This window comes from Myotis nattereri (genome assembly GCF_964212035.1).
Source record: "Myotis nattereri genome assembly, chromosome: 1".
NCBI classification, from domain to species: Eukaryota; Metazoa; Chordata; class Mammalia; order Chiroptera; family Vespertilionidae; genus Myotis; species Myotis nattereri.
Genome location: NC_138075.1, coordinates 123087230 through 123097423, shown reverse-complemented (window position 1 = coordinate 123097423; position 10194 = coordinate 123087230). Strand labels below are relative to the sequence as shown.

Below are 10194 nucleotides of genomic sequence, written 5' to 3'. Positions count from 1 at the left end.
GAATTACTCTCCCTCTTTCCTTCTGGTCAGGCAAAAAGTTAAGAGTTGTATATTGACCCTATTTTACTTCCAACCATTTTTCTAAGCTATTGGGAATTTCTGTTGGCTCTGCCTCTGTGGAAGGCATTAATATAAGATGATCCCCCATGATCACCATCTCCTGCTCATGCTCTGTTGTGCCCTCCTATTGAATGTGAGTCCAGTGATTTGCTTCTAGCCAGTGAAATATAGCAAAAGTGAGGAATTTTGCCAACACAATTAAAGTCTTAAATCAATTGGTTTTGAGTTAAGAAAAATTTAATTTAGTGCTCCTGACTAATCAGGTGAGAGCTCTTAGAGGAAACATTGAGTCCTCTCTGATGTCTGAAAGATTCTGGGAGATAATAGGATCCAATAAGGCAATTATTAGAGTATATGTCTAAATATGTATAATTACTTGAGAGTAGCTTACTACCATATGTGTATCCTATATATATGGGCCTGAAGACAAATTCCACTATTTATGTTTATTTTGTTAATAAGGCTTTGCTTGTAATAGATAAAATAACTTTGTGAAAGCATATAAAACTTTCCATTAATTAATTTTCATTAATTGCACATAAATGAGAGTAAGAAAATCACAGAAAGAGAGAGCTTGGTGCATTGTACACTTATGGCAGAAAGAGATGTGGAATCAAAGTTCCATATTATGGAAGAAAGGGAACTAAATATAAAAATGACTAAGTTCACATTTCTAACTAAGGTTGGATTCAGTTTCCATACTTTCCTGAAAATATGCCACTATGTACAACTTCCAGAGGCAAAATAGCATAATTCAGAGCTGAATATAGGACTGTCTCTATGTAGTGTTTCTTAAATCCCATGTTCCTAAATCCAGGTCAGTAGGCATAAAGTTAAATGTCTTATCTTATGGGGATGATGAGAGCAGGCTGCTTCCAGAAAAGCTTGGAGAATTAAGGTTCACAGCATGCATTCGTATTAAAGATGATGCGATTTTCTATTCATTTTAAAACACTTTATTGCTTTTATTATGCAGCTATTTTTGACTCCTAAATGAATGAAACCATATCATAAATATGGATGTGTGTTTATTCTCAAGGAGAGCCTGAGCAAGTAGAGAGAATGATTCAAGGGCACAGCCCTCTCAGTGGCACTTCAGATGGGCACACACATGCACTGTTATAAGGAGGTCAGGCTCTCTGAGATTTAATGTACGAATCAATATTCTTCTATGGAATATAGGTACAATATGAAAAAGACATGAGTTCTTTAGCTAGCTTCATGCGAAGGATTGCTCCTTAGGGAAATTTAGCTAGCATTTGGGTCATTCATTAGTTATTGAATTTTTGTCCTGCAAAGTTCTTTGTGCTCTGATCAGCAACAACTTTTATTTATAATTGAAAAATTTCTAGTATAGGCACCACAGGAATTAAATGATAATGAAAGGGTGGTTCCTGTTTATGAGGTAATAACTATATCAAGTCTAGAATTAGCTGGGATATTAAAGCCACACTCTAATTTTGATTACTAAATGTAAAAGAAGTCTAAACAAATTATTTAAAACCACACATCTAAAATAATAATGTTAAAACAATTTATTAGGAAGTTTAGAGGTCACATTACTTTATTTGCCTAGGATTGTGTTTCTGTTGGTATACTATCTAAGAGTCATTAATAGTCTGGCAAAACTGTTAATATGTATTTTAATAGTCTAGCTATTCAATAAATAATATTAGCACCAGGCACTATGTTCGTTTCAAAAGATGCCAAGATAAATATGTGAAATAATACTACCTATAATGAGCACAATGGTAGTGAAACAGTAGCGGAACTGTATAAATACAAAAGAATAGGTGTGTGTTAGATAGTGTTCACAACATATATTCTACTTGTACTGAGATGTAAGAGCTTAGAAGTTGTTTGTCTGGAAGAGAAGTTCTCATTTCCTCTGATCACTCAAAATTTCAAAATTTTTGATTTTGAAAAGTTATGTATGTCTACATCAAAGTACTGCAAAATTTTTCATATATATAATCCATTAAAAAATTTTGATTAGTTTTGCCAAGAATTCCAATAAATATAAACAGCAAATAAATGTTGCTATTTTATATACTTAAGACTGGTAATAATATGCCATTTTATATTAAGACTAGGAGTCCAGCGCATGATATAGCTCGGTGCCACCCACCTACCTGCAGCTCTGCCTTGACACCCGAACCTGTCCACGCAGAGCTCCAGTGCCCTGGCCCAGCCCCCAAACCCTTTGGCCTTCTCTGGCATCTTCAAGCCCCGACCTCAGTCCCTCCAGTCGCCTCTGGCTGGTCCCACCTTCTCTGGGTGCCTCCCCACTTCTGCCCCATCTCTGGAGCAAAGGGGCGGCTCTGCCCAATCATGGCTCTGGAGGAGAGTGTGGAAGCCTCCTGCCTGCTGCACTGTGCTCCTTCCCCTAGCAGGTGGGCTGCAGGGCATTCAGAGTGTGAGCAGTGGGTGGTGAAGGACTGGGGAGGGGGGCGCTATGGGCTCTCATCCCTGCCCTCCCCAGCATGGGATGGTCCCACCTCCTCCGGGCACCTCCTCACTTCCGCCCGAACTCTAGAGCAACGCCCCAGCTAATATTCTAATGACCTGGTCATTACTCATTACAGTGTCCCACTCATTAGCATATTAGCTCTTTATTAGTATTGATATTTTACCCATTCACTTTATAGGTATGATTTTTTTTTCCTTCTTTCCTTTTTTTTAAACTTTATTTTTATTGTTGACACTATTACAGATGCCGCCATTTTCCCCCACTCTGCTTTTCTTGTTTATATATACTTCCTCTTGAAGATCTTCTATAACCAATATGTTATTATTTTTATTATGTCTCAGAATTATTCTGAAAATCTGTGCTCTTTGCTCTATAACTGTTGCTATTGATTTATTTCAAGCCTGGGCTATTTAAACCATCTTCTAATTGGCTTCTCTGTCACTCTTTGTTGTCCATTTTAGTCCGTTCTCCTTACTGCCTATGCAGTTCTCTCAAAACTCTGAATATGTCTCTTTCCCACATAAAGAATTTTAGTGGCAACTTATCGAACAAACCAGGAGTTCCACACAGTTTAATCAGAAGCCTCTCCTTCTCTCTGTGATCAGCTATTGACATTTCTGCTTTGTATTCTGTCTGCCCCTGTGCTGAAAACATTACTACATTCTGTCTAGAATGAATGTCTTACTGATGTTTGATGATATCATGATATCCATCATCTGAAAGTTGCTTGTTTTCCTCTTTCTAAGTCCAACAAGCTTTTGCCTCTAATACTTCTAGATTCTTCAGACAGTCGTTCCTAACTCGCACTCTTCCACCAAGGTGTGCATACCTCCAAACATGAGATGAAACATATGTCAGTGACCTACTTTTCTTGGAGGAGTTAGTTGAAGAACATGTGTGTTTGGGTAAAATGTGTTAGAAATAACAGAGAAAGAGAAGAACAAAGGAGGGACAAGTAGTAGAGGCAAAGAACAGAAGATAATGTAAGTAATTCATTTAATCCAGAGCACTCTAGTATATGAGTGCTGAGAACAGGAAGTTCCATTGCTTTCCCAATAAATAATAACACCATAAAATTCAGATATTACATTTATTTTGCCAAATCCATTTAAAGATGGAACAAACTGCTTAGAAAATTTAGGCAAAATTCCCAGCAACTTGATTTTTGATTATCTAGGTGATTGAAGCAAAAATAGTTTGAATACTTGAATTAAGCAACTAATTGCCTAAACCAGTGATTTTCAACATTTTTCATTTCATGGCACACATAAATTAATTGCTAAAATTCTATGGCACACCAAAAATATATTTTTATTTTTATTTTATTTTATTTTATTTGACAAAAATACATATAGTGTTGGCTCATTCACATCGGACGGCTATAGTTGTGTTGGCTGCTGTCATTATTTTATTTGACAATATAAAGGAAAAGAGCTCAGTGCCCCTGACTAAATAGTCAGATATTGCATGTTTTAGAAATCCTGTGGCACAGCAGCTGAAAATCGCTGGTTTAAACTCTTATTTTCACTTTAGCTCTAGAGACAAACACCTCATTCGCTTCCTTCCTAATTGTACTTTTATTGTCACAAGTCACTAAGCAGTTTCATGGGTACATACTATTTAGAAACACATTGCTTAAGTTCAGTAAGGTATAAGTAACAAGAAGGAGGCAAATTGCTTACATGGACTCATTATTCAGAGGAATTATTTTGGTAGATTGTTTCATACAACAGAAAATAAGCCTGAACACTAAGAAATTTTGGAAATTTGTTTTACTAATAACAAGAAATAAAACATCCTAGTAAGATATCAATCTGTAACATTTTTTCCCTCTCTATTTAGATATTTAAGAAGTGACCACTGGGACATCTGTGCTATTAACAATCCATAATTACAAAAATATGTATGGTGGTATTTGAAGATAATTGGATTCTTAGAAATAACTCATAAATATTTAAACATTGTAAATTAAGGGCATTGTAAGTACTCTTTTGTTTTAAAGGTAAATTACAATAATTAGTTTTGACTCAATGTTATTGTTAACTTTTTAAAAATTAGCCATTTTTCTTTTAACTTGCTTTCCTTTCTGGTTATAAACCTTTATTTTCTTTCCCAATAATTTTAGACAAGGAACTAATTTGCTTTACATTTGCTTGCCATTTGTCTTACAAGGACTCTACATTTAGCTTCCAGGTAATTTGTAGCATGAATTATATTCTAGCTAACTAACTTATGTGCCAAGTAATAGACTGAGCATATCCTGGCAAGATAAGACTGCCCACTGGTGGGCAACATGCCCAGGTCATTTTCAGTTCTACTTTAGCATATTTGAGTCTAATCCAGGGGTGGGCAAACTTTTTGACTCGAGGGCCACAATGGGTTCTTAAACTGGACCAGAGCGCCGGAACAAAAGCATGGATGGAGTGTTTGTGTGAACTAATATAAATTCAAAGTAAACATCATTATATAAAAGGGTACGGTCTTTTTTTTCAATAGTTTTATTCATTTCAAACGGGCCGGATCGGGCCCGCGGGCCGTAGTTTGCCAATCTATGTACTTACTCCCCCTACCCTTAAATATTACCTGTAAAACTATCCTATTCTCATTTCCTTTTTGGTCTTCCTTTTTGTTTGCAAGCAGATCTATTGTGAAGTGTAACACACAGGAGGAAGGATACATAAAACCACAAATGTACTGCCTAATAAATTATTGTAAAATGTCCAACTATATACCTATCAGAGAGATCAAGGAATAGAATATTGCCAGTAAATCAAAACCCTTCCCCCAATATGTCTCTTCCTAATAACTAGCCCTTCCTCTAAAACTACTCCCTGACTTACTTTGTTTACAATTTCTTACTTCACATTTTAGGGGACTTTTCAGGCTGCTATAACAAATTACCATGGACTGGATGTTTTCCACAACAAACATTTATTTCTCACAGTTCTGGAGGCTGGTAAGTCCAAGATCAAGGTGCTGGCAGAGTCAGGTCTTGGTGAGAGCCTATTTCCTGGTTTGCAAATATCTCTCTTCTCATTCTCCCCACCACATGACAGAGAGCAATGAGAATAAGCAAGCTCTTGCTCCTGTCTCTTCTTATGAGGGCACTAACCCCACCACGAGGGTTTCACTCCCATGATTTAATTACCTTACAAAGGCCCATATTCAAATAGCATCACATTGGGCATTAGGGTTTCTGCATATGAATTTTGGGGAGTTACAAACATAGTCCATAGCAGTTACTGTCCAATTACTTATTTGTAAATTATCCTAAATTTTCTCAGTTTTTAATTTTTTATATACATGGAATCATACAGTAAATGTTATTTCATATATATATATTTTTACTTTATGCCATATGCATTAGCAATATCATTGTTTGCAACTGTTTTCTTAACTCATGTTTATTGCTGCATACTATTCCATTGTTGATCATAGCACACATTATTCAACTAATATACTGCCAGTAAACAGGTTTCCTTATGATCTTTCTTGTGTATGTTTCCTGGTACAGAAAGCACTTGTTTCTGTAAAGTATATCCAGGAGTGGAATGGTTCACCATAGGGTATGTTCACTCTTTTTGTTTATAAAAATAGTAGAGGCCCAGTGCACGAATTCATGCTCAGGTGGGGAAAGCCAGCCCACCCAACCCAATGGGGGTCCATAGGGCCAGGCCGGTGTGGGGAGGAGGCTGTGGGTGGTTGGCTGTCGGGGCCCACCCCCGATCAGCTTGCTGGGGACTGGTTGAGGGCCGGGCCAGCTGGGGAGAAGGGCCGTAGGTGTTTGGCAGCCAACCCCGCCCCCGATCAGGGTGTTGGGGGCTGATTGGGGCCTGGATCAGGCTGGTGGGCTGAGCAGTTTTTGTCATAGCCACCAATCATTCTGGTCATTCCACTGTTCCGGTCACTGGGCTTTTATATATATAGGTAAATGCATCCATCAGTTTTTCTTTGTATAATTTCTAATTCTGATATAGTTTAAATCAGTAGTGGCTGCTTTCATGTCTTCTTCCAAAAAGATGTGAGTTAAGCTCTACCCTTTCCACCTGCACAAATGGCCCACACTATTCCCCATCCTGCTGAAGACCAACAAAGCTCAAGAAAAGGATAGTTTAGGTGCTTTAATTCATTGAAATCTGTTAGTAAAACACATGATTAAATGATCCTATAATGCAGTGGTTCTCAACCTTGGCTGCACATTAGAATCACCTGGGAATCTTTTTAAAATCCTGATTTCTGGGCCTCATACTCCAGAAATTCTGTTTTTTTGTTACTAATGTTGTGGCCTCACCCCATAACAAAGATACAGAATTTCCGGAGGATGAGGCCCAGAAATCAGAATTTTAAAAAGATTCCCAGGTGATTCTAATGTGTAGCCAAGGTTTAAAACCACTGCTATAATGAATGCTTTTTAATTGGTTGGTATACTTGTATTTTTATTTTAAAGTATCTTCTATAATAGCACTCTTGCATTATATCTATATAGAATATAAAGCAAATTTGAAGATTGGCAAGTATAAAGTAAAATAAGACATCTGTATTTTGGCATTTCCTCAATTCAATAAAATGGTTAGTAGGTTATTGCTATTAAATTAATAATAATTGAATGAATAAGTCATGAATTTCCAACAACTGTTTTTTGTACAGACTGGTATTATGATATTTTTTGGTTGGGCAAGAAAGTCTGGACTTTTTACTCTCACCCAAAATACTCTTTGGCAACACTTTTCTGGACTTTGTGTGACAAAGGAAAAACACAACCTAGGGTCATTGATTGAATTTTACCTTGTAGCTTTCTGTTTGCAACATTCTTTTCTGACTGAGCTATTATTTTTCTCATTGGCATTTCTTCAGAAGACTTGTATAAATAAAACTGCCTTTCACTATTAGATTTGTAGATATGGGGTGTGGAAGTGAACTAAAAGATTCTTAAGAATATATTTTATTTTTTACAACATTGAGTTTACATATTTGCATTATTCCCATAAATTTTTATTTTGTGTGTTCTTTCAATGACCTATGCAAAAGTTGATTCAGCTCATGTTTTAAGCCTGTTAAAATGTCTGGATGAAAAAAAGGATGGCTCCCATAAAAAGATATCCTCAATATTTGAGCAAGAAGCCCCTTCTATAATATAGGTAAAAAGTTGTAAAAGTAACCTCTTTCTGTTGTTTAGATTACACATAAATGTGTCTTTTCATGTCATTAGGAAGAAATTTTATCCATATCAAATACAAAAATATTCAGAGTTAGGGAACATTTAATTGTGTTCTTAAATTTCTATGTAAAATTGAATGATAAATTATACATTGTATGGTGGCATTTGACAAAATTTACTAATATTAAAATTTAGAATTTCTTTCATCCAGAAAATAATTTAACTATGTATAAATAGTAAAGTAAGTTTCATACAGTAACTTAATAAAATTATTCTATAATTTATTTTTACCAAATATTAGATCTACACTTACCATTTGTAAGAGATGGTGGACCTAAATAAAGATACAGACATTTTTAAGGTATAATTGATCTGCTAATGTTATCTTATTTCTCCCTGCAAAATTTCCTATTAATAATTGCACCCAACAATTACTTATTGAACCTACATTTTATTTCAGGAGCTGTGCATGAGGCTGGGTTGCAGTCAAAGAGACACTGTTTCTATTCACATGGAATCTAATTTCTAACATGTCCAGTACCTACTGGTTATCTGGACACCCTCATTTTGAGATGACAACAGACACTCAAACTCTAAATTGTCAAGATAAGTCTTATTACCCTTTATCCTCTAAATATTTTTTCTTTCCTTGCTAAATCATATACCCAGGAACTTAACCATATTCATGGGCTCCATCTTTGACTATTTTCTCCTTATGCCATTTCACAATAGGTTCTCTATATTTTATTAATATTACCTCAGTAGTATGTCTCAAATGCAAGTCCTCCTCTCTAACAATGCCTCAGTTCAGGCCTTCACCATCTTTTCCTTTGACTGTTATAGTAGACTTTTTTTTTTTCAACTGTTTAGTTTTTATTTCATACTCATGAACTTAACTCTGCAATCCAGCTAGACTGGGAAAGGGTATGGAACCCAATAAACTGGCAAGAGCACAAAGATTATGGAACATTCCAAGCAAATCGGGGTGAAGGGGTGCTCTCCTGAGCTACAGAAGGAATGGTCTGGTGGTTCAAATAAAACGCAAGTCAAACTTATTAGAGTTGCCCACAGTCAGCATTGGTGATCTTCTTGCTGGTCTTGCCATTCCTGGACCCAAAGCGCTCCATGGCTGTCACAATATCCATGCCTTCCTTCACCCGGCCGAAGACCACATGCTTGCCATCCAACCACTCAGTCTTGGCAGTGCAGATGAAAAGCTGGGAGCCATTTGTGTTCGGTCCAGCATTTGCCATGGACAAGATGCCAGGACCTGTATGTTTCGGGACGAAGTTCTCATCCTCAAATTTCTCCCCAAGGACGGACTTGCCGCCTGTGCCCTTATGGCGTGTGCAGTCACCACCCTGGCAAGTAAGTCCCGGAATATTCTGTGAAAGCAGGAACCTTTATAACCAAATCCCTCTCCCCAGTGCTCAGAGGACGGAAGTTTTCTGCCATCTTTGGAACTTTGTCTGCAAACAGCTCGAAGGAGACGCGGCCCAGGGGCTGGCCATTGGCGGCGATGTTGAAGTACAGCGTGGGGTTCCCCATGGCTGGTCACGGACCGCTTCGGGGCGGCGGCATCTGCAAAGCCAGTAGACTTCTAATTGTCTTCCCTTCCTCTAGCCACATTCTCCTCAACACTTCCAGTAAAATTATCTTTTCAGCTTCTTCCTGAGGGGGGAAATATTAAATAAAAACACAAATAACAACTCCTTGTCACTCTCCTCTGTTTCTTACTTGTTTGTTAATCTTTGTTGTCTAACATACAACATCCAAATTTACTTTCATTATGTACTAGAACATCTTCTACGTTCATCTTTCCTAACTAATTCTCTAACACAATAGTCCATTCCCCATCACTGTTTTATGCTGAAATCAATCTAGATGCCTGAGCTATATGGTTAATATACAGCTCCCAGTTACATAAATCGTTCAGGCTCTATATTTCTAAATATGTTTTTTCATCTCCTTGTCATGTCTGTTTAACTTTTGTCTGTCTGTCATATTTCTATCTAACCTGAACTGGTGACTCATCTCTTATGAATATTCTAGAAATAGAGTTCAATCATTTGCTAAATATTTATTGAGCACCTATGATTAAAAGGTACTATAATTGGCACTGGGGATACCGAGCATTGTTTTTAAATGTTACATATTCACTTATTTAACAAATATTTATTGATTACCTACTCAGAGCCAAGCACTCTTCTAGACAGTAGTGATATAGTTGTGGACATTCTAGATAGGGTATTGGTCCTATCAAGTTTACATTTCAGTGGACAGACAGATACTATTTGACAGTTCATTGAGATAGGTGATAGGTAGATCAGATGATAGATGATAGATAGATAGATAGATAGATAGATAGATAGATAGATAGATAGATGATACATTGATGATAGATATAATCCTCTCATAGGATTTTAACTATAATAGAAGAAATTAAGAGAGGTAATATGACAATGAATGGAGAGCAAAAGGCTATATATAAAAGAATTTTTTGAGG

At 36.7% G+C, this 10194-nt stretch overlaps 1 pseudogene across 1 annotated transcript; it reads right to left on the bottom strand.

The window, feature by feature from the left end:
• Nucleotides 1-8743: 8743 nt before the first annotated feature.
• On the bottom strand, nt 8744-9236 carry LOC308526897 (peptidyl-prolyl cis-trans isomerase A-like; annotated as a pseudogene). Its single transcript has one exon. The product of its transcript is annotated as a peptidyl-prolyl cis-trans isomerase A-like (transcript).
• Nucleotides 9237-10194: the final 958 nt, after the last annotated feature.